The sequence below is a fragment of the Melozone crissalis genome, unplaced genomic scaffold (assembly GCF_028551555.1).
Source record: "Melozone crissalis strain CALT ecotype California unplaced genomic scaffold, PUWL_Pcris_2 ptg000074l_1, whole genome shotgun sequence".
In the NCBI taxonomy this organism is placed as follows: domain Eukaryota; kingdom Metazoa; phylum Chordata; class Aves; order Passeriformes; family Passerellidae; genus Melozone; species Melozone crissalis.
The window spans coordinates 1719397-1744678 of NW_026535851.1; positions in this window are offsets into that span (position 1 = coordinate 1719397).

A 25282-nucleotide genomic window follows, 5' to 3' on the forward strand; every position below is an offset into this window, starting at 1 on the left:
CTCGCTGCTTGCTGTGCCAGAGCAAGCCGAGGTGACTCCGAGCACACACTTGGAGAGGCACTGTGACAGGTGTGGTTATTACAGTGCTGGACACATGTGGGGATCGTTCCCCCTAAAGGACATGCGCACCCCTGAGAATTCTTGATCCTTTTTTATCCCCCCTTACTGGTACATATGTATAGAGTTTCACAATAGGTTCATGCATATTCATTTTACTGGTTTTGGGTTACAACTTGCAATTAGTCCTTGTACAGAGAACTCTCTGGTAACTTTGTCCATCTCTTGCAGACTCAGCTTTGGCTATTCACCTTTGTTTCAAAGTTCAAGGGGCCCCTCTTATCACTTTAGCTCGGAGTGCAGCAGAGCTAACAGACTAAACAAATTAAAGCAGCATATTTCATCTATGCTAGCAAGCTACAGACTTAATAATTCAAAGCATCATATTTCACCTAAATCTGAAATGGATTTCTACCCTGTAAAATTTCCACTCTGTTTCAGTGGGCAAGGATAGGTTGGATTCAATCTATACAGGGATCCTCAGCCAATGTCATTCAGCCCTAAATGCAGATGTGCATCATTGGCCAGAGAACTGGACAGGGCTAAGACCTCAACAAATCACATGCATAATTTGAACTCCTATCAAAGGAGCTGAGGGAATAAACTCAAGGCTGTTTGTCACAAGAACTCTGGAGTGTGACTCATCTCTGTCTCCGACCCACACTCCCCATTTACATTACATGTGATGATCCCGCGTGAGGAACAGATATCAGCCTGTCCTGGGTTGACTATATGATGCTTTTATCCCCAATCGTCTCATTCTGTTTATGTTGAATAATAATAAGTTTTGTACCTTTAAGAGTGTTACAGAGAGTGAAGGGGGGGAGAGAAGAAGCGTGCAGTTTGTTTTCAGACACTGCACTCACTCCTCCACATTCCTGCTCCTGACTGTGTTGTCTGTGGACAGACAGCGGGACAGAGCTCTTCTTTTGCTTTTTAGTTAGTGTTAGCTAGCTGAGGCAAAGAAGTTCCCTGGACTGTTTTTTTTTTCTTTTTCTTTGGACCTCTTGAAACTGCTCTGGACTGAACACCCAGGAGAGCACCGGCAGCTGCAGCTGTGGCCCACCGGGCCAGGCCTGGCCTGCGACAATTCCAGCACCGGAGGGACTGATCAGAGATTGAGTGAGCTGCTGCTTGAACCCGGGGTTTTCTCAGTTTGTCATCTCTTTTAGAGGGGCAAGGGGTCTCATTGTTTTGATACTGTTTTGGTTTCATTGTTTAATAAACAGTTTTTTTCCACCTTTCTCCAAGGAGGTATTTTTTCCTCCTGGACCAGTTGGGGGGAGGGGCCGATTGGATCTGCTTTTCCCACCGGAGCTCCTTTGGGGGATTCTTCCCCAAATTTGCTCTAAACCTGGACACAGCCATATTAAACAACCGCAGAATTTGTGGAAGAGACAGGACAGCCATCGGGCTGTATAAAAATACCGTGACGGATTTTGTCGCGAGCAGCAAAAAAAATGCTGTAAAAGGCTGCTAAGACAGTGGTACAGTGGTGGAATTACCGCGGGTAGTGGAAAATTGCTGCAAAAATCCCGGCAGAAGGCAGTGGAGTGTGCTGCGTGGTTCCAAACCCCTTGTCTGTTGATCGGAATCACCGCCGAGGGACATGGGAGTGCAGGCTCCCATCCAAATATGGACTTTTCGTTTTTATGTTATAAAACCATGGAAACGTATGGAACAAGCTTTAAAAGTCACTATAGACATAAATTCACAGAGACTAGTTTTGGACTGGCTAAGGCAGTTAGAAGCCAAGAAAAACACAAAAGCGGCTATTAATACTCCAGTGCCATTAGGTCAAAATGGTGTCGAGCACATGGAGCAGGAGACACTCATCCAAGGTGGTGGAGAAGCCAACAGCTCTGCTGCTGGTGCCCGAGACTGTGGAGTGTCGCATATCACTGCATCCACAGTCAGGACTCGAGAAACCTGGGATGCACCATGGTAGCCATCACTGTGGTCAGCGCCTGAGAGACTGGGAGATCTGGCCGACGTGGTCAGCACCCAGACCAAGCTGCCACCACCAATGTTGGCTGCCCCTGCATTGCACGTAGCTTTTCCTGTGCTGCGAGCACCCGAGCAACCACCAAAGCCCATGGCTGTGGAACACCATATGTCATTGCATCTGTGGCCAAATCCAAGCTGCTGCACTGCACCCTCAGACCAAAGAAAGATGTTCATGCCACCACAGCAGCCCCTCTGGGCTTTTCTGCACTTCTATCCAAGAACTGTAAGTCAACAGGGACTAGAGAGCTGAGCCGCGGCGAGTGGCTAGGGCTGGGGGGTCCTTCCTTAGTGCCGTGCCTCCTCTCAGCCCACCCTCTTTGAAAATGGAGTAGCCGTGACAGCAACAGCGGGAGGAGGGGGGATGTGCAGAGCCGCATGTCCCCAGCAAGGGCAACATCAGCAAAAGTAACGCCGTGTTCCCTGCCCCCCCCCAAGCAGCGGGGGGGGGGCACGCGGATCTGCCAGGACATAGTGCCACAGTGGCAGCGGCAGGACCGCCATACGCCTGTGATCACTTGGGGCTCTGAGCCAGTCCCAGCAAGCTGCCACCAAGGGGGCGGGGGGGAGTGGAGGCCTAAGCTCCCATCTCTATGCCAAGAAAACATGGGGAAAACCCCTACAAGGGAAAGGCGGGGAGAGGCAGGTGGGGGCATGGTACCGTGGGGGTGGTAACAATCAAGCTGTCCTGAAAAGATAGCGCCGGCCACATGGCACAGCCATGTCACAGTGGCAAAAGGTGGGCCACTGTGTCAGCCGGTTCAGAGGGACGCCAGCAGTGCCAGCACTGGCACCCCCAACAGTGACTGAAAAGCTCCAGAGCCCAACACAGCACTCTGAACAAACCACAACTGTGCCAAAAATTGTCACCCCGAGGGGAAGGGGGGCTCTCAGGCACCCTTCCCCTTCACCAATCAGGGTGTGGGAAAAGCCCCAGCAGGGGGCCCAACAGGCGTGTGGCATGCCGGAGCAGCCCACACCTCTCATCACCATGGAACTGCCCCTTCCTGAGACCGAGTGGGCTGGCTCCAAAGCTATGCCTCGGTGCAGCATGGCCGTGCCTCCAGGAGGCGTAGTTCCACCCCCCATCCAGCCTCTGGTTGCTACGCCTGCTTGCTGTTGCCATACAGGGGCGACCCTCAGTGAGATACCACTACAGACACCCAGATGCCGAGCCTATGTCACTCCCAGAAATATACCACAACCAACAAGTCCTAGCACAACAGCCCTGGTCCCTGCCACAGCCTCTCCAAGCCTTTCTCTGCTGACATGTGGCAGCAAAAGCAGCGAGGGAGAGACACACAAATCTGCAAAAGACACCTACTACTGCTTCAATTCTACCAAGGTCTTTCATACCTTACAAACTCTAATAAGCTGATACTAAATTAAAGAAAAGGTTGGGCTAGTTTAATAGCTCCTTTCTCAAAAGGGAGGACTGCAGCATTAACATGCGCTACGCTTGAAACTGACTCATATATGTCAAAGTGATTTCACTTTTGTTATCTGTTTTGTAGTACTAAAGCCTATCTGTGTTTATAGTTTAAAATTGGTTTGTTTGTTACGAGAGGGCAAATGGTGCTTTCAAGAGATTTATGTGTGTACTTAATGATAGTTGTTTACAGGTTTTTTATAATATAATTTAGCTAGAGATAAAAAACAAAGCCAACTATTCTATGGGTTATTACTGAAGGATTTATTTTGGGAATATGATGGGGAAACCCATCCAGTCTTGGTCTCAGCTCTGGCCAAGCTGTAGCCTTAACTGGTGGGAGAGGTGTTCCATCAGGCCCTCCCAGACTAGGTCATTGCCCTGGTCAGGCTATGGCTTTGTCTGGCAGGAAAAGTTATCAAAACCAGGTGTTTCTGTACAAAAAAGATGAAAGAAAGTCACATTGACTAGATAATTTGGCTTTGCACAAGCTGAACCCCTTTCCTTTGAGATAAATATGGAGGTTTTGTCTGGAAGAAGCCTTCCAAGTCCTCATTGAGAGAAAGAGGCCCCCTCAGTGATGGCAGACACTGGGTGATGGTAAAGCATATAGGCAGTTGCAAGTTTCAACTTCAAAAGTACATATTTTATTCCTGTTATAATTGCTAGAATGAAAAAAAGGGGGGAAAGAGGAATGAGTGTACATCCCTCTCAAAGGTCTTGAGTGTTCTCATATTCTCATGTTTCTCTCATGTTGTTCAATAAAATCACAGTATGACCTGGCAAGTCAGTGGCTTGTCAGAGTCAAGAGATTGTCAATAGTGAGGCAGTCTGTCCATCACCTTACTCAAGCTCCAAGGTTTACTGTTTGTAGCGTTAAGTTGTAATTTTGTAACTTCTAAGCATTAAGCCTGTGACATGCTGACCTAAAAAGATTGTAATGTTGGTGGTTTTAAATGACAGCTTCCGGGTGTAAGCATCACAGCTCCCATGATACACAAGGTATATCACTAGCTGTAAGAGATTGGGCTTGTTGAGTTGAGTGAAAAAGCCTTATTCTACTAGGCTCATAATTTACATTTTTTAATGTAACCAAAATGGTGAGTTCTAGCATTGGAATCCCTGGGTGGGCAAGGATAGGTTGGATTCAATCTACACAGGGACCCTCAGCCAATGTCATTCAGCCCTAAATGCAGATGTGTATCATTGACCAGAGAACTGGATGGGGCTAAGACCTCAGCGCATCACATATGTAATTGGAGAGCCTGTAAAAGGAGCTGTGGGAATAAACTCAAGGCTGTTTGTCGCAAGAACTCTGGAATATGAGTCGTCTCTGTCTCTGACTCAAACTCCCCATTTACGTTACATGCAACCCCATCACATTGGGATTGTTAGTTTCAGGAACACATAATCACGGAATGATTATATGCAGGTGTTTTTATTGAAGAGCTCTGGGTGTCAGGGGTGCAGATCCAAATCTGACTCCGACATGGGTTCGGGATGAACACGTTTTTATACCCTTATCGTTATATAACTACTTATTAATTATTATACTTATATTGTTCTATTGTATATGTTGATTTCATCCAAACAGGGATTTTTGTCAATTCCATCAAACCCCCCAACATCGTTTCTCATGATTCTTGTTACTATTAAACAACAATTATATCCAATTACCAAACAATCATCGCATCAAACAATCATATAATTTATCATAGTCATTAAATGATTATACAGGTGCAGTTTTGCATGATGCAGTAAAGCCTAACATTTCCCAGGGCCTACCCTAACATTTCCCAGGGCCTACCAGGCCAGACCTTTCTTTCCAACCCCCTCTGAATATCCCATGATTTTAGAAACATTTTATCCCTATACTATCAGGATCACCACATATTACGTGAGGGGCCATGTGTTTCGTGGGGTCAGTGGTCAGAGACAGGGACAACACACACCACAATGTCCATGTGGAAATAACAAGAGTTTATTGTATGAGCCCCTCTTTATAAAAGGGGTTTGAAAAACCCAGTCTGGATAGATTATTGGTCTGATCTTTGACACCGCCCAGATCCCAGACCAGTCAGATGTCTGCAGGTTATGATGGAATGCAATTGGTTGAGGTTCCTGTCTGTCAGCCTTGGGGTCGGTTTATGGAACTGGCTGGGTTTCTTTTTTATAGCCAAATTAATTGCCCAGTACAAGCCAGCTTGTACTGTGACATACTGTGACATCAGCTGGCATGAGAAATAGAGAGGAAGAGGAGAAAAACAACACCTTCCAAGTCCAACACTATTACACTGCACCAGTGTGTTATTTCTATTGCCGATAAACCTATTTTTATTTTTAGATTTTCCTTTGCATTTAAAAGAGTCACCAACATTTAGAATGGTTTTTTTTTTACCAAATACACCTAAGAAACTATCACTACCCTGATAGAGCTCTATGCCTCTTTACAAAGGGCAGAACCCGCATTGTGCAGTTGATGGGACATGATCTGGAAGTGTTGGGGGAGATGAAACAGGAAAGCCTTATAAATATGATTGCCTGGCAAAAGATTTTGAGAATATGGAAAGTATAAGCAAGACTGAAATGAAAGCAAGCTTTGAGGTACCAAGCCTTAGTTACTGAACAACTGGAAAACAATGGTGTGGCCGTCTGAAGGTAATCCCCTTTTGATTAAACAATACCCTCTGCTTGCAGACAGGTCCAAGGGTCAGAGCAGACCCTACTAACTTGGCAGAAGAGGCCCAAAGAGTAATTTTTAGGGTTTAAAATGTAACACAGTATGGTAATGTAATGATTCTTATAGGCTGTATGTAAATGCTATAGGATTTGTATCATGTACTAGATTGGTTAGTGAAAATTAGAATCTTCAGCACAGAAGATTTATGGTATTGTAATGGGAACTTTGCTCTCTTTTCCTTTTGCTCTTATTCTTCACTCTCTCTCTCTCTCTCTCTCTTTTGGGCTCCTCTTTGGGGCTCCTCTTTTGGGCCTGCTCCAAGCTGCGTCTGGCAGCTCCAAGCAGGGCCCCTGCACTCACGCCCTTTGCAATAAACCACAATTTCCAATACCTGGCTTCAGAGATCTCTCATCTCTGTCCGTCCCGACCAACCTACCCACCATCTCTCCTACAGGAAGTTATTAATTTACCACTGTTTCTTGACAGTTAATGAGTATTTGTTACAAAGTTCAGATATTTTTCATATAGCATTGGCAGATTTTGTGGGACAGATTTCTTTCTCTTTACCTTCACACAAACTATTGCAAAATGCTGTTCACTTGCCTTTAACACTACAAGCTATTGTGTACTGCAGTCCTATTCCTTGTGCATGTAATGTTTTTATTGACCGATTAGGAAACACAGAAAAGGCAGTCATTACATGGCAAGAAGAGCAATATGGAAAAAATCTAAAAGGTGGCTCCACTCAATGATTTTTAGGCAAGAAGTAGTCAATATAATTAGTGATTCTGAATATGCTGTTAATGTCATAACATTAATACATGGCACTTTTATAAAGAAAATCAGCTGTAAGATATTGTTTAATGTTATTGCTATACATTCCTTTGGTCATTAGTAGTTTGTTTATGTTACCATTGGTTATTTAGCTAAAAATAGATGACAAAGCCAAACAGGCTGCTTTGCAACTTTTACATAACCTTGTGTATTTGTCTGCAAGAAATGTGCCATTTAAAGAAACTTTCACAACTGATATTAATAGAGGTTTGTTTGTAGGATATTTTAGGGAAAACCCTCCCAGTCAAGGCCTAGGCTCTGGTCAAGCCCTGGCCCTGGCTGGTCAGGAGGCATGCCATCAGACCCAGGTGTTTCCGCACTAAAAATGTAATCAAGTCACTTTCTGATTTGGGCTTATGAAAGCTGGACCCACTTTCAGGGTAAACTTGGAAATCGTACCTGAGAAGGGTTCTCCAGGTCCTTGCTGTGAAATGAGGCTCCCTAGTGATTGCAGACTCTGGATGATGGTAAAGCATTTAGGCCATTGGTGATATATCTTTCTAAATTACTATCCTTTCTCTCATGCAATAATGATTACATGTATTACTTTGCCTACTTTGGCTTGGTGCTAAAGCTGAGCACATAATAAGCTTATTGTTTTATTACATTTATTGTTTTACTTTTGTGTTGCCTTAATATTCATTAGAAAATAAGAAGCACGTGTTGTTAAAACAAAAAAGCCGGAATACGGGTCCTCAAGAACAATTAGAGAATGCAATATTTACACTATTTTTTTTGAATGCAGATCATCAATCTCAATCCCCAGCAGATCAATACACAATTGGATGTGCAATGGCAAGGCTCAGATGATTTATTAACCTGAGGGTTAGGGTATGCATGTGTTCTACGGCCAACAGGTCCAAAGTGGTTACCCGCTCTTCTGGTAAAACCATACCATGAGCTAGAAAGACCAGTCCAACAACCCAATACCCCAGCTGAAGACAGTGTCAATAGTGATGAAGAGGCGCAACACCAGCCAGCAGCAAACACATGAACCTTGAGATAACATGGGGGATGCTGAAGCAACTACAAGAAAGAGCTGAAATCCTGATGCATGGTGTAGGAGTGGCACCAACCCCAGAGAACACCTTCCTGGACTACCTAGAAATAGTAGCTAGCAACAGTACCATAGGAAGTGTATTCTATTTTCTTTTTTCATGCCTTTGGCAACTGCAGAAAAGGTATTTTGGGCTCAAATTGTTGACCCTCCCATTTTTAGGCCGCTTACATGGTTGGATGCTGAACTACCCATAGCAAGTAAAGATACAAAGTGGACAGGAGGCATTTGGCTTCCACCACGGAGACCCTTGGAAGAAAATATAAAATGGATCAAAATTAATGGTTCCCAAGCATTTTACACTGAGTTGCCCCTAATTTGCATAGCTAAAAACCCTATCCCAGTCTGCCTTGATTTTACAGGAAAGTTTCACTTACACTATCAAGACAGTGAGAACACCCAAAACCACTCAGCATATCTTACTTTTGTGTCTATATCAGGCATTAATAGAAGCAACATGATGAGTAACACCATGTTGGTCGCACTAGCTTGTGGAAGGGGCTAGCAGCAGGCCTGTTAGTTAAAGGAGCGAGAAGTAAGAAGAAGAAGAAGAAGCTGATAAGAAGCTTTCTCCAAGGCCGTAACCAAGGAGATCGAGAGAAGGAAGATAAGAGCATTTGGCAGCTGGATGAAGCATTTTTAGAAAGTTAGGTGGAGTCAGAGTAACTTTTCACCAATGGCATGGTATTGAATTATTGTGGCCAATAGCTAAGGTAGAAGAAGGGTAAACAACTGGAAAGTGTATAAAAGATCAGCCATTTTCACTAATAAACTGTTGCTAAGTGTTGCCAACTGAGACTGCTTGTGGTCTCTGCTTTATGTCGTGACCGCCTCAACTGCAACAGGGTAGCACAGGTAAACCTGGGAGGGCACCCATGGAGGGTTGCAAAGGTAAAGTCGGGAAGGCACCCTGGCAAAAGGGATGATGATCCCATGATACCCCTGGAGAGTCCCTTAGGGAGAATGCTGAGATCTTGGAACAGATTATACATTCATCCAGAGGTAACTATGGAGATCATGGCAAAATACTGTTATTTTGTGTGGCCAGAGTATAAGTTGCCAAAGGGGCTTATATGGCCACCCTATGGAACAGATAGAATTAATTTGGGTTGAATTTTGTGGAGGTATTTAGAGGAGAATTGGAAAGCATGGATTGAAAGGGAATGCAAATTGATATGGATTAGACAAGCAACAGGAGAAATCTATATGTTAAGAAAAAAGGGAGAATAGGAAAAAGGGGAGGAAAACGGTGAGGGTTGGGATGCAGGTCCCCTGTATCCTCACTTCCCAGAGCAAGGGGATCAGGGAAATGCTGTTCCTATGGCCCCACCTGAGAATAATGATGGTGTGGGGGGAGGGGAGCAGCATATCGTATCTCTCCCTTGAACTAGAAGAGGAACTCAGTTTAGGACATCAGATGCCCCCCAGACCCAAGAGACAGCGGTACACCAGACGCCACTCTGCCAAGTTCTTTTGGGGGATCAAGGGAGAGGGTTTGGGTTTGTAATTGCACCACTTACTACCCAGGGTATAAGAGGGTTGAAAAAAGAATTACATCCATATTTGGATGATCCCATAGGGGTGGGGGGAAAGATAGAAGAATATTTGGGAAATGTGGATAATACATAGAAGGATTGGGATTTTTGTCGCAGACATTTTTTCATAGAAATCCTTTCTTTGGGATTTGTTCATCTTCTGGGAAGCTGAGGCCCCAGAAGAAGAATGTAAACAATTGTTATCGGCTGGTGTGGAATGCAACAGGTGCAGTGGTGATTGGTCTTCTGTGAGTGTTTGGATTTGCTGACCACTCACAGAAGAGTTTGTCCTTGCTTTCTGCTGGACACAGAACTTCATTATTCATTCTTTTCTATGCTATTCTTAGCTTAGCAGCCTCTGCAACTTCTCTCCTTATTCTTTTTAGTATAGTTATAATGTATTATATAACTTATATCAATAAATCCAGCCTTCTGATCATCAAACAAGATTCTCGTCCACTTCTCTCACCCTGAGACCTCATCAGGTCGCTGTAATAGGATTTTCTTTTGGGAATTTTGTTTGGGCAAGCTTTGCAGAGAATATTAAGAGAGTTTACTCCACCCTCAGGTCAGGAGTTAGGTTGTTGCAGTATGGGGATGAGTTGCTTCTATCAGGGGAACAGGAAAAGGTAGTTGAGGAGGCTACTGTAAAGCTGCCTAATTTTCTTGCAAAAAAAAAAAAAAAGTCACTTAGAGTGTCCGAAAAGAAGGTGCACTTGGTAGAGAAAAAAAACCAAAAAAACCAGTCAAATATTTGGGACACATTCTGACTGGGGGTTTATGGTGTATGGATCCAGAAAGAATAAAAGAATACAAGGGATTTTACAAGTACCATTACCCCAGACAAGGAAAGGAGTTGCATCAGTTTTTGGGGTTGATGGGGTGCTGCAGAGCATGGATTTAGGATTTTCTGTTGTGGGTGGACGTTTGTGTGACTTTTTAACCCAGGATAGTCCTGGTGTCGTGGTATGGACACCAGGATGTCGCAGACATCTTTTGTGAAAAATCCTTTCTTGGGATTTTTCTCCCTTCTGAGAAGCTGAGGCCTCAGCAACTAGATGTAAACAATGGTTATCTGCTGCTGTGGAATGCAACAGGTCCACTTGTGATTGGCCCATATTGGATGTTTATAATTAATGGCCAATCAAGGACGGAGCTATCTCAGACAGAGTCCGGGAGAGCTACTTTGTTATCATTCTTTTCTATTATATTCTTAGCTAGCCTTCTGAGAACTTTTCCTTCTATTTCTTTTTAGTATAGTTATAATGTAATATATATACCATAAAGTAATTAATCAAGCCTTCTGATCATGGAGTCAAAATTCTCGTCTCTTCCTTCACCTGCAAACCCTTGTGATCACAGTCACACCAGGAGAGCAAAGCTTTGGATAATCGGAAGACAGGTTGGTTGATGCCCCAGTCTTGGGTCTTCTGGACTCGGAGGGGGAATTTGAGCTATATGTGGATGTTAAACAGGATCATACTAAAGGAATTTTGGTGCAAGAGCATGGGGGAACATGGAGGCCTGCTGCTTATTTCTAAGCTGTTAGAGCTGGTGACCAGAGGCTGGCCCCATTTTCTGCAGAACTGTGCAGCCACAGCTCTGGTGGTGGCTGAGGCCCCAGGGCTGACAAGGGAATGGTATCTGATTGTAAAAGTTTCACATCATATTAAAGCTTTGTTGGCTGAGTGGATGACCAGCACTCGGTTGTTATAGTGTGAATCTTGTTTGATGGAAAACGAGGATTTAGAATTTCGAAGTGTGGAGGGGTTTAACACAGTCTCCTGTTTGGACGGCCCTGGGGAGGGGGGCCAAGAGGAGACCCATGGCTGTGTTCAGGTGGTTGGCCTCCAGACCCTGGCTAGGGAGTATTTGTGGGATGCTCCCTGGCCTGAGGGAGAAAATGCGTTTATTGATGGATCGTCAAGGGTCATAGAAGGGAAACTATTTACAGGCTACTCTATGGTAAATGGAAAGCAATTAAAGGAAAGGGGCAGGTTACCGGCTAAATGAGCCTTAATTGGTCTTATCCTAGGCAAGCTATTACAGCTCCAGAGCTCAGCCCCCAAGGGGACTGGGTGCCAGAAGCCAGCTCGCTCAGACCAAGGCCGCGTGTCAGCCCCTAGCAAGCAGGGAGATATTCAGCTCCTATAGTGATTAGCCAGCTCTTATGATTTCAGCTTTGCTTGCTAGGTAGCTTTCCCTTGGCTTGAGGCTCCAGCAGACGGTAGAGAGAGGAGAAGACACCGGCTGTTCCACGAGTATGGCTTTATTGGAGGGGTCTGTGAAGGGTCTCGGCACTTCTTCTTCCGAGTTAGTAGGGGTACAGTATGCTACTTTTATACCCTTGGCCCGGTTCCAATCTTGACCAATGGCAAGAGGGTAGAGGGACCATAAGTGACCAATAGTAGGGTTAACAAGATATTGCCTTACATGGCTATAGGGATAGGATATAGGGCGGATGTCCCTGGAGTCAGGAAGCTTCTTTGCTGCTGTGTCAGCATTTCAGATTCTCCACGGGGCTCTGGCTAAAGTTGATGGTTTCACTACAACTCCACTTTCTGTTTTTACAAAAAATGCATTCGCGATCGTTCTTTTGAAACAGTGAACAAGGCACAAGAACATAGTTAACACAATGACAACTACAAGGAGAATCAACAACATTCCCTTAACCAAAGATGTTAGCCCATCCTGTTAGTCCCCATTGCCCGAAAAGTTTATTGACCCAATCTGGGATTCTTTCTACTTTCAAGTCCTTCATGAGATCTTTCAGTTTCTGGATGTTCGCATGGATAGACTCCAAACGCGAAGAGAGGTTGAAGCAGCACATTCCTTCGAAGTCCTCACAGCCATGTCCATGGGCAAGCAGCAGGAAGTCGATTGCTGCTCGGTTTTGGAGCGACGCCTGTCTTGTGATTTCTTCTTCCTTTAAGAGATCACTCAGGGCTGCTGATGTGGCATTAGCTTGTTTACTGAGCCAGCACTCAAGGTGATTGATTTCACTGAGGGCTTTAGCTGCAGCTACCCAGGGTAAAAACAGGAAGACAGCAATCTTTTTTGGTCTGTCCCAATCATATAATCTAGGATCACAATTTTCATTGAATTCAGTGTAGGACCTTTTTGACATTTTGATTTGCTTTCTTTTTTCCAATTATGTAACAGGGTGATGTTTGGAGTAAGGGTAGAAAGTTTTCCAAGGGTACAGGGACCTCCCTGGAGTCAGGAGGGGATCCCTGCCCATACTCTGTCACCACAGATGAGAAACATTCCCTTGGGTAATACTTTGGGATGGAGGGAGGACACAGAAATAACACGAGCTGTGTAATTGCACCAATCATGAGGGTTATAGGCTTTGTTAATTGGTGATACATCTTTTCGATATGTGTTTTTTTGTTGGTCAATTTCTGGCCAATCGTTTTTCGGACGCCTAAAGTAAAATTTGACACAATATGTGGCCTTGGAGGATCCCAATAGATCCAATTCTTGGGGTTCCTCTCGAGCATCTGGCAGAATTTTTGTCCACTCGTCCCAAGTATCAGCTCCATTGGGTCTCTTACCTGTGGTGCGGAGAACCTCTGAGTTATAGACAGGCCAGTCATCTGCTACAAAGGGAATTCCTACTAGACATGTAGAAAGTGGATTATCAATGCTTCCCATGGACAAGCACATGTTGTCTTGTTTTAGTGTTTTTGCTAAGGTTACCCAAACATTATGGCTGGGCTGTGGGCTAATCCAGCCTAAGGCACGCGGTACGGTGTAGAGCATCCAGACAGCGGTGAGGACAGCACCGACGGAGATATTTTTCATCTTTGGGCAGGATTAGGGCTTCTGATAGGGAATAAAAGCAGAATTTGTTATCTTTATGATGAGAGGGATTTCTGCCTTGTTCTTTTCTGTGTTCCCCTCCTCCCCTCCTTTTTCTTTTAATTTCTAAGCTACACTAAGGGAGGAGGAGCGGGTAGAAGGTTAAGGGGTTTTAAGGTTAGGAAGAGGGAATAATAAGGTTTTTTAAAACACAGTGTAATAACACATAATTCAGAGAACACTTTTGTGTTAAGGCTATCTATGGCCTGGTACAGCAGACTTTTTTTAACTTTCTGTTTTGTCTGCTGCCTTGTAATGGGGCTGTCTGTTCTTGTGTTTGTGGGTGTTCGGCGACGTCTTCGTCTCCAGGCTGAGCTGGTTTGGTTTTGAGGTGGTCTTGTGTTTGCCTCAGGAGAGTTCTTGTCCTCATCTGCAGTAGTGTTTGCAGTGCCTAAGTATGGTTTTACATATATACCTGGGTACCACCTTGGACCTGATGGTAGTAGCACGCACGCATACCCTCTACCCCAGGTAATCAACTGATGAGGCCCAGAAATTGGGTGTGTTTCAGGGTCCTTCATGAGCACAGGTGGTTTCTCCGTGAGCTTTGCTTGGGTGGTATTTGCAAAGTGGCGGAGTATTGGTGGGTCAGGCTCTGATGCTGTGCAGTTCAGGAAGTTGTTGACATAGAGAGCCTTGCAAAGTGTCTCCACTGGAGATGTGATTTTCGAGTCCCTGTTCTGTTGGTCAAGGACTCTTTTAAGTGTTTGATGTGTCCTTTCCACGATGGATTGTCCTGTGGGGTTTACAGGTATGCCCGTCTTGTGTGCTATGCCCCATTCATTGAAGAACTCCTTCAACTTGTGGGAGGTATAGGCTGGCCCATTATCTGTTTTAATCTCCTTTGGTACATCCAGGGTGGCAAAAGTGAGGAGATAGTGTTTTATTGTGCGCATGGTCTTTTCTCCTGCATGTGATGATGCAAATACTGCTCCTGAGAATGTGTCGACCGAAACATGCATGTACTTTGACCTTCCAAAAGGTGCAAAGTGAGTTACATCTGTCTGCCACAGCTGACAGCTATTCAGACCTCGGGGATTGACTCCCGTACCCATAGATGGTATCTGGTAGTTTTGACAGTTCGGACAGGTAGCCACAATAGCTTTTGCCTGATCCTTTGAGAGCTTAAACATTCTCATAAGAGCAGGTATATTTTGATGAAAAAATGTGTGTGACAGCTTTGCCTGAGCAAAGATGTTAGGAACATTAGCAGTTTCTGCTGCCATTGCTAATGCATCTGCTTTCCTGTTGCCTTCTGCAACAAAACCTGGGAGGCCCGTGTGAGATCTCACATGCATTATGTGGTAAGGTTGCTTTCTGTGGGATATCAACTGTATTAATTTAGAGAGCAGTTGGTATAACTTTGGGTTTGAGATCTCTTTGAGAAGAGCATGTTCTGCTCTCATAGCTATACCAGCAACATAAGCTGAATCTGTGACCAGATTGAAAGGCTCGTTTTTAAATTTTTCAAAGGCTCTGACGACAGCTGCTAATTCTGCAATTTGTGGTGATCCTTCTACCGTTTGTACGTCAGATTGCCAATCTTGTGTTTGGGGGTCTCTCCAAGTAATCACTGACTTGTGGGAAGACCCTGAGCCATCTGTAAATAGGGTTAGAGCCTTGAGAGGTTTTCTACTTTGGATTTGTTTTGGAACCAGATGGAAAGTTTCATTCTGGTTAAAAAGATTGTGTTGTGGGATCTCTGATGAAGTTTGACCCGTCTAACTGTCCAGAGCAAACTGTAGATTCGCATTGGTCTTGATCAAATCCTCAAAGTCATTAAGGGTTATTGGCAAATATATGCATTCAAAATCACAACCCGAAAGGGAGCAAAGGCGAGTCCTAGCCTTTTTTATTAAGTGTGCTGTAACTTCCTGGTAGGTGGTAAGTGTCTTTGTAGGCTGGCTTCTTGTAAAAACCCATTCCAGTATCAACAAAGGGTCTCCCAGCTGAGGGTCCCATTGGAAGATCAGTCTGTGGAATCGAGGAGCTTTTCCCAGGATGATGAACTGGAAAGGCAGACTGGGGTCGTAGCGATGGGCTTTGCATGAAGACAGGGATTCCTGGACTTTGATGATGGCACCTCTGGCTTCCTCTGTGAGAGTGCAGGGAGAGTCCAGTTCCTTGGGTCCACAAAGAAGATTGAACAAGGGAGCAAGGTCCTCTGATGTAATTCCTAGCAGTGGACGTACCCAGTTGATGGATCCGCACAGGCTGTGTAAGTCCCTGAGGGTTTTTGGGTCGTCATTGATGGCGATTTGCTGAGGTACAATGGTTCTTTCCCGGATCTGGACTCCAAGGTAAGTCCATGGCTCCGTGCACTGGATTTTGTCCTCACGAATTTCCATTCCTGACTTTTCAATTGGCTTCAATAATCATTTTAACCGTTTTGTCCAAGTAAGCTTTGTTTGAAGCACACACCAGAATGTCATCCATATAGTGATAGATGATAGCGTCTGGAAATGATTTCTGAATGGGAGACAGGATGTGAGACACGTACCACTGGCAGATAGTGGGTGAGTTTTTTAGGCCCTGAGGAAGATGTTTTGCGGAGAAAAGAAGAAACTTCACAACTTTGTAAAAGTTGTAAAGCTCGGTATGCTTTTATTACGACGCGCGCTGGACGCAAGTCTCTTAAAAAGGTATGTGTGCTTTTGAAGACTTCGGGTCTTTTTTTATCTCTTTTTTAAATGCATATGCATATAGTTTCACAATAAGTTCATACATATTCATTCTGCGTGACATTTAGCACCAGTTCTTCTTTATCAAAGGAATTTCTAAGTCGGGGGCAAATTGACCTTGTGGTCATTTCTGTTTTTCTTTCTCTGTCTCCTTGCTGTCTCGGCATGCGAGTTTTTCCTTCAGCTTTGGCCTCACAGACTTTTCACCTTTCTTAGACACTTCACCTAATTCAGAATAGATCTTTACTCTGTCTCATTCTCCCCTTTCCTAGGAAATAAGTAAATTCTTTTACTTAATGAAAACTTTTACGACAATAAGTGTCTTTTAGTGCTTCACCATGTACGTTTGACAAAGAGGTTAGTACAGCTATTCGTTGTAGTATTCTCTAGTTTCAAATTAATAATATAATAGATAAGCTTATCTCAACTAATATTAGTAAAACTACAATGGGGTGGTACAACTTATTAAAGATTCTATTTGTAGTTGGTGACTACTTAAAGATCACATTTTACTAGTGATGATTTATATTTTGTTTTATTCTTTGTAGAATTCTGGTAATCTCTTTTGTATCATGTTGGACAGTAATCAAGGTTTTTTTCTGTTTCTTTGGATTTTTTTAAGCTTTTTAATAGGTCTTGGTGCTTAATTAATTGTTTTACTAATGTAAGGTTCATTTTATTAGGGGTAGGTGGTAGTCTGTGATACATTGTGTAATTGGCTTAAATCAGTTGGTGGGATGTTATTGGTACTAAATACGAAAAATTACACTTAATAATCTTAATAAAATTACAAATACAGAAATTAGAATGGTTTCTACTAGACAGAATAACATCATTGCTATTAATTTGTACAGTAGCACAGGCAGTTTTTAGACACACACTTCTTTTTTTAGTATATATGAGCACAGTTTTCTGGTCAGTGACTGGATGAATTTTAAAGTGACAAATACTCTGTTCAGTGTCTAGATACACATTTTGAGCATTAATAGTATTGTTTTTATAAATTAATTTCATTTGTTTTTTAGCAATGCAGGATTCTAAGTTTACTGTCTGCTGCTTTTTATTCATCTTTTGTGCTTACACTTTATGTTCTGAAGGATAGAGTATTGTTTTTTTTCATGGTTTAATTTTAGGGCAATGATGGGATGGATAACATAAACAGTGGTATTACGTATGGTAAGCACAAAGGCAGTTGCTACATTAGAAAAAGGATCATAGGTGAAATTTACTATAGTCTACTAAGACTGAAACTTCTTTTTAAAATCAATTGCATTATTTTACACAATTTTTTGAATTTTAGCTGGAAAATTACTTTTGCTCTTTTTTCATATGATCAGAGTTGTTGCTTGTATCTATAATTGTGCTTGTATACAACTGAAAGTTAAAGACACATTATTTTGAACTATACTAAGTGCTTTTATTATTAATTTGTGGTTTTGGTCTCTGGCTTTTTTATACTTTTTTACTTTGGCAATACTTTTGAAATTTGTTACTGGCTAGTTCTTAATGCTAATAGAGATTACTATAAAGGCTGCTTCAATTTTGTTAGGTTACTTGCTACAGTGGCTAGTTTATTCATTAGTATTTCTGAATCAATTCTATTTAAAACTTTTAATTTTGTCTTTAATATGCTAGTTAGATGTTTGTTATGGGGAACAGGAACTGCTTTTTGTCTATGACTATCTTTTTTTTTGCTAGAGGGATGTGCTGGGCTCACACTGTAAATTCAGACACACTTTACAAGTGTATCTGACAGAGGTTTAGGTCATACTTGAGGCAGATGTTTGTTCTGAAATGTAAAGACTTCAGGGAATCTAACTTCTCTTTCCCCTTCCAAAGCACTTGATTTCTCAGATGTGTGGCAAGCAGGAACGTTTCTCTTGGTCTACAAAACTTCACTCACTTTGCTCTTAGTTAAGATCAAGCTGTGAACTGTGTTCAGGGCAGAAGATAACAGTATTTGTCAAACAGATGAGAATAAAACTGGCTGGAATATATGGGATTTGGGCAGAAAGATTTTAGGTCTAAGCTTCAAGTAAATAATGAAGGGGAAATCGGAGAGAAGAGTTTAAATCTGTTGCAGTGCTTCAGAAGAAACTGGGATCAGGTTTCTGCTACTTGAAACACTCAGCACAAAAGTGATGCTCAAAATCTTACAGCTTGCTGCTGAGCTCTGAGGGGGGGTTTCTCTCTCTACTTCTTTTAAGCAGAATTTAACTGCTTCAGACTGGGACAATCACTGATTTAGATCTTAGTAGGAAAAGGGATAGTTATAAATAAAGAAAATCACTTCTTTTGCTTGGGTTAATTTACTACTTGCAGTTTAGTACTTTTTACTAGCTATTGCTTGAGTGTTCAGCTAACTAGCTTGGAAAATGACTTAAGGAAACTAATTTCTTGGTGTTCTTGGTTTTAGGCACTAGGAGAGCTGGCTCTTTCTTTTCTTGTTTTGTTTTTGAGATATGCTTGTTTTTGTAGCTATGTTGTTTAGCTCTCAAAGGAAGTTTTTAGGAAGAAGGAGCAGGCTGGTTGGATTTTTGAGATGTTAATTTACATTATCAACTCTACACATTTGAGAGACTATTCTGGATTGAATAATAGCTGTTGTTTACTCACTTTTTTTATTACGTAGGGGCTTATTTTATACACTTTGGGTTCAAGTTTGGGTAGAGTCTGAACTAGTATGGGTTGTATAAGGCTTTGCTGTGGTAAAAAGTGCAGTGTTTACTTTGAATTTAAATGAAAGTCTGATAGCAACTCGAGCTCAAAGGTAGGTCACTTCTACAGGCTGTATCAAGGTGAAATTACACTAACAGTCTGATTCACTTAGGCTATCACAGACTTCTTGGTGTTCATATACACCAGGGGAGGTTCAGACACTAATTACATCTGGTCTTTTATAAGCTGTCTTATTGATGACTGTTATGGTTTAGGCCTGGCAAAGCCAAGGCCCCCATAAATATACCTTTTACCTGATATCTGCTGTGAGATGTGGCCAGGAAATAAGCAAAGCAGGCTCCAACTTAAACATAAAGAGAAGTTTATTAACTAAACTACACACACAATTACTAAACTACACACACAATTACTAACCTACACACACACAGGGAAAAAAACAAGGAGAATGAAAACTACACAGAAACACTTCCTTATCCTCCTCCCACCAAATTCCCAAACACATTTACATTTCCCAAAAATTATCCACACTCGGTCTGGCACCACCCTTTGGGAAAAAATCAAATCTTCAGCTCATAAGGAATAGACGGAGTCCTTCCTTGTGCCATGGACTTCTTGTCACAATCAGCAATCCGCCCGGTATCTTGCTATCTCGTGACATCTCCTTTCCATGCCAAGGTGCTCTCACCACCTGGCATGGGATGGGGCAGGGGCCTGCCTTCAGGGCCTTTTAAGAATGCCTCGTCTCGTTCCAAGCAGAGCACAGTCACAATCCTGGGACCTCTGTCCCCCCCATGTCTTCTATACCCCCTGGGGCCGAGGGGTCTCAAAACCAAACTCTCTTGACGCCGAGCCTCCGCTTCCCCCTGCAATACAGCCTCTGCCTCACCAGGAAAGAGTCCATGGATATACAACAAAAAAGAGTCCAGCAAAAACTGCCACTCCATCTTCCTCCATTCCTTCAACATCTCTCTTCTCCCTTTGCCAGACCCTCCTTACTGGCCTGATTTTCTTCCTTCATCTTCCACTCCTGTCCCTTTCCCAGGAAAGGCAATGTTCTGCGAAGCCTTCATTCCCCAAAGGGTTAAAAGTTCTCCCAGGCGGCCGGACTGCCCGCTGCCCCCCCCCCCCTTCTACTCCCAGCCGTGCTGCCTGCCGGCACATGATATCAAGTTTCAAGATATACAGTTCGAGCACGGGCTGCATTCTCTGGGGGGGGAAATAAACAGGTCGCTCAAGGATCTGCCACCCTTCCTCCGAACCCGGGCCTACCGTAGATGGGCCACGTGGCTTTCCCCTCCCCCAGCCCAGCCAGCAACCGGGCCGGGGGAGAGACTTCTTCACGCCGGAAATCCCAAGAGGGCTCCGAAGGCCAAGAGCCCTGCTTTTAACCCCTTGAGTTCGTAGTCTCAAGAGGCGGATCCAAATGTCCCACTGGTCAAACTAAGTGCCCATCTTAAATTCCAATTACCCATTGGTAATCACAGCAAAACAACATATCCCAGATGTCCCATTTCCGGTCAAACCACGACAATGACTTAGCACTTTACTTTGATTTCTTCTCTTCAGATTTCTTGAAGTGTTCACAGTTCTTGTTCTTGCTATTCTTGTTCTTCACTTACCTGATTTTTATGGATTACTACAGTAGATATGTTTAAATTTTTTATCTCAGGAGGTTTTCTTATGGATTTAGTATACTGATTAAATGCTTGGGACTAAGGCTATTCAGCATTGCTTTGGATAGAGGTACTCTCTAGTTTTAAAACTTCAGTTATAAATCTATACAAAACAATTATGTAAACTAAAGTATGAACTACTCTTGACTGCAATATACTCATTTTGCTTGAGTAAGTTTTAGTCTCAGTTCATTGTCTCTTGGTGTCACTCTTGAAGGGGCTTTTGGGTCTTCTTCACTCGAGAGTGATGGATCTAGGCATTCTGTTCTTTGATTTTGATTGCAGTGAAGGTGGTGAGAAGTACTTGCAGTGGTCTCTCTCACTGTGGTTCTGAAGTCTTCTCTGTAAGAGACTTAACATATACATTATCTCTAGGCTATCTAACTTCTTGCTCTGAGTTTTAGTTACATGTACTTTGAGCTGTTTGCTTAATGCTACTATGTAGATGGACATTCTGGACATTTTTTTGTATTCTATATGGTCTTTTATAAGGCATTCTAAAAGGACTCAGCATTCCTTTAGCTCAAGATTTAGTTTGAATTTGCAATAGTGCTAGTGGAAGAGCTTGGGCTAGGGTAGATTAACTTCTTGCTCTAGTCTTATGATTTGCTGCTTAATTAGCAAATTGGGGCGGTATGGGGTGTGAAGTTCTTAATCTATGCTTAGATGGCTACTAATTTGTTGCACTATTTTGGAAACGAAATGTGATTTTTTATCTGAGGATATCGTGGCTGGAACTCTGAAGCGTGGTATTATTTTTCGTAAAAATAATATGGTCACTTCTTGAGCTTTGACAGTTCTGGTGGGGAATGTTTCTGGCTACTTTGAAAATGTATCTATTAATACTAGTAAATACTGATACTCTTCTTTCTTTGGGAGTTCTGAAAAGTTAATTTGCTACTGCTGTACAGGCCTATGGCCTCTCCCAGTCGAACTGAGTTTTGGCTGGGGGCTATTTTGGGGTTAGTTTGGAGGCAAGGATCACACTGTCGGCTCACTTGAGTGATAGTGGTATATAAATTTTTGACAACGATACAACGATTCTTTCAATCAGATGTGTGTTCTAGAAAGCTTGTGGAAATTATTGTTTTAAAGTTAATACTTCATTTTAATGCACTTTGTATTACTCGCAGCTTTGGTTATTTCGAGAAAGGAGCCACACTCTATAAAAGGCTTTTAAGTAGTTAGGCTCTAGTGTGTTTTCCAGTCTTTTTCTTTCACTAGTAACTACGAAAATGGGAAGGGATTACTAGCTCTCTTTCAATGGTAGCCCACTCTTTGCAGTTGTACGTCTCTTTTGATTAGTATTATTGTATTATGGCTTACATTCGAGGAAAATCTGTACTTCACTCTTTGCTGCTTTTTTTGCTTCTCTATTTGCTAGCTCATTTCTTTCTTCTAATTTTAAGCTCACTCTTTGGTGTGCTTTAATATGCTTTTTTAGGTAGTTAAACTGCTTCTAGCAGCTGGATTGTCTCTTCTTTCCCTGTGAGGTCAGCAGTCTCCTCTCCTTCTAGATGGCTCTATGGTGCATGCACAACTCTGAATGCTTTTTGCTGTTTCTAAGGCATGGGTTAATGCATTTATTTCAGCATTCTGTGCAGAGGTACCTGTTTATAAGGGTCTAGACTCTATTACTTCTCTGCAGGTAGTCACTGTGAACTTTGCAATGTCGCTTTCTTGTCAGTGAATTAGGTCTCTGCATTGTCTGGAGGAGTGTCTTTTAAGTCTGGGCGGCTGGAGTAGGTAGCTTCAATGGTCTCTAGGCAACTATGGTGTACTGGAAAAATAGAAAGAGTGCTTTACTTACATCTGGAAGTTTCAAAGTTGGAGCTGGTGAAAGGCTTGTGTGGCGTCTCTTGTCTACTGGAGATCTCTGTTTCTATTGGCAATAAGAGCATAGAGGGGTCTGGCGGACAGTTTATAATTATAAACTTACAGCTGGCACTACTTTGCTATGCTTAAGAAGGTTCGGAGTTCTTTCGTTGTCTGGGGTTTCAGGGTTTGGCATACGGCTTCTCTGCTTTAAAGTCTGCTGCTCAGCACTCACTTTTTACTCTAGGTAGATTACTTTTTGTTTCACTACTTGTGCTTTTTTCTTTGAGACTCTGCGTCTTTGGAGTTATAGGAAATTCAAAAGGCTTACTGTTTAGGCTTGTCTTGCTTTTCTTGTCTGGGTAGCTATTAGAAGATCGTCTACGTACTGCAACAGCTTCTTTTTTTTTTGTGGAGCTTCTCGGGACTCTGGGTCTTTGCAAGCTGTTCTATAATCGGAATGGGGAATCTTGAAGTTTTTAGGCACACGGACTATGTGAGCTTGTGTTTGAATGCAAAAATTTTCTGGCTGGCTTCGTGGATAGGGAGGCAAAAGAAGGCATCTCTTAGGCTTAAAACAGTGAACTAGGTTAGCTCAGGTGTTAAACAAGTTAGTAAGGTATATGGATTTGCTACTACAGGGTATAAATTTCGTGTTATCTTATTGACAGCTCTTAATCTAGTACTATCAGTTATTGGGCTGATTCTTTCTTTATTTTCTTTTTGAGGGTGCTACTCAGTTCTCACTAGTTGTGTTCTTTCTTTAATTTTGATGCTCATGGGGGAGCATCTTTCACTCTCCCTGGTACAGCAGAGGCCCATACCCTTGAAAACACTTATTTACTTATTCCAATATCTCCTTACTAATGTCTTTAATTTCAGTGTCTGTTAATGTTAAGCTTAACTTCTTTATATCATTTGCTTCTAGAGTAACTTTTCTCATTTGAGAATGTTTAGCAAATTGAGCGAATTGTACAAAAGTTTCTAGGTACACATAGTACACATGTTACTTTAAAGGTTTGCACAAGTATGCTTTCTCAGACTGGCTAGTTGTTCATTTTCTACACTACAACATAAACATTTTCTACAGGTACTAAAGCTTTATTTAAAACTGAATATATGACTCTTGTGTCGACAAAAATTCTTCTTTTTTGGGGAGGTCATCTTTACTCCTCTTACTTTGGGAGGAGCTTTTAGCAAATCATATGTACTCATTTTGCGAACTGTGATTGCTTTGCATTTCAGCATGATAATCTTTGCTTGATTTCATACGTTGCTATCTTATGCTGCATGCTGAACAACATGTTTGATTTGCTTTCTCTTTGCTTTGTTTTCTTTTTCAAGGGCTAAGACTAGAGGGCAGTCTGATCTCACAGTCTCTTTGCTATTCTGGGTGATTTCTTAAAACAAAAAGATATATCAGCATGCAAAAACTCTATCTTATTTATCTTCTTATTTTAAAACAGTACTAACAGCAATGAAGTATTATAAATCTTTTTATTTTCTGAGCTGCTCTTACTGGCAACTTTTTTTCAGTGAGCCCCTCTCAAAAGGGGCTAATTTAGGAACTTGTTTGCGTTTGCTCTGGTCAGTTCTCATTATTTATTTCTCTTTGCTTTATTTCGCTTCTACTCAAACTTTTTTACAGACACTTTCACAGTAGTTTCTCAGTTTTCTTCTTATACACACAGTTCTAGGTGGCAGGTATCAGATGTGATTCTCACACACAAGTTCTAAGATTTTAGGTTCTGAATCTGCTTGACTAGAAACTTCTAATTTACATTCGGGGCATGTGCCCTGAACTTATTAGAACAGCAAAACAGCAATACTAGTGTTTCTCATAAACACTGCACTGCAATAATACCTGCACATCCAGCTTTTGCCCACAGGCCATTCCCGTGTTCCCTGGGGAGACGGGGCAGCCAGAGTTGTCTCTGTGCTCAGGGGACAGCCACTGTCACTTCACACAGCATGCTAATCAAAAACGTGACATAGACACTATGTTCTGATCAAACAAAATATTAGTCTTTTTTAGTTCTCTTTTTGCACAATTTAATTAAGCACTGTGTCTACTTACACTTGTTTTACTGCTTTGCAAAAAGGTTGTGCTAGTCACAGCTGAAACTCTGATATGTTTACAGACACACGCACTCGCACCCTCCCTTTATCTTGAATTCACGAGCTAAGGCTTGAATTGCTGTGAGGGGGAGAATTCTTGGAATTCTTTTAACTCGCTCTATCGTAGTTAAGCATAAATCACTGTACTATAGTTCTCTTATGTAAAATGCTACTCTTGTTGCAACAAAATCTTAAAATCTCTACAAACACTACTATACAATTTGAGAATCAAATTACTATAATTCAGCGGAAGAAAATCACTACACAAAATCACTGTGAAAGGGCATATCTCTCAAAGTGCTCACTTTTTTCAACACAACACAGCATACTATAATTCAGCATTTACTCACATCAATTTTTCTTGGACGCAATTAAAATAACAGCACACAGTCTAGAGATCAAGTCTAAACATCTAAGGCAAAGGAACTCTCTGAGCTCATACTCACGGTTAAAATGTACTAAATCTACACAAATCACTACATTTAAACACAATAAATACTATCACTGTCGTTCTTCTACTCGCTTTTCTGCGGGGCACTTCTCTCTCTGCCCCCGCAGCTTGCTGCAGCCGGCGCCTCAGGCTTCACTCGGCTGCTTCAAACACGGGTAGTACTCACCCCCCCGCACTGTAGGGCACTGTAGATTTATTCTCTTTTATACACCATACACTTATACACTTGCACGATTAGAAACACAGTGCACCGACTACACAATGCACACATTAACTATACAGCAACACAGTGTCTGGACATCACACACACACACAAACAAAACACACACGGGCTCAGCGGTTCTGCTCCATCAGAACAATGAACCCCCAACACACACATACACGGGTTCACCCGGCTCACCCCCA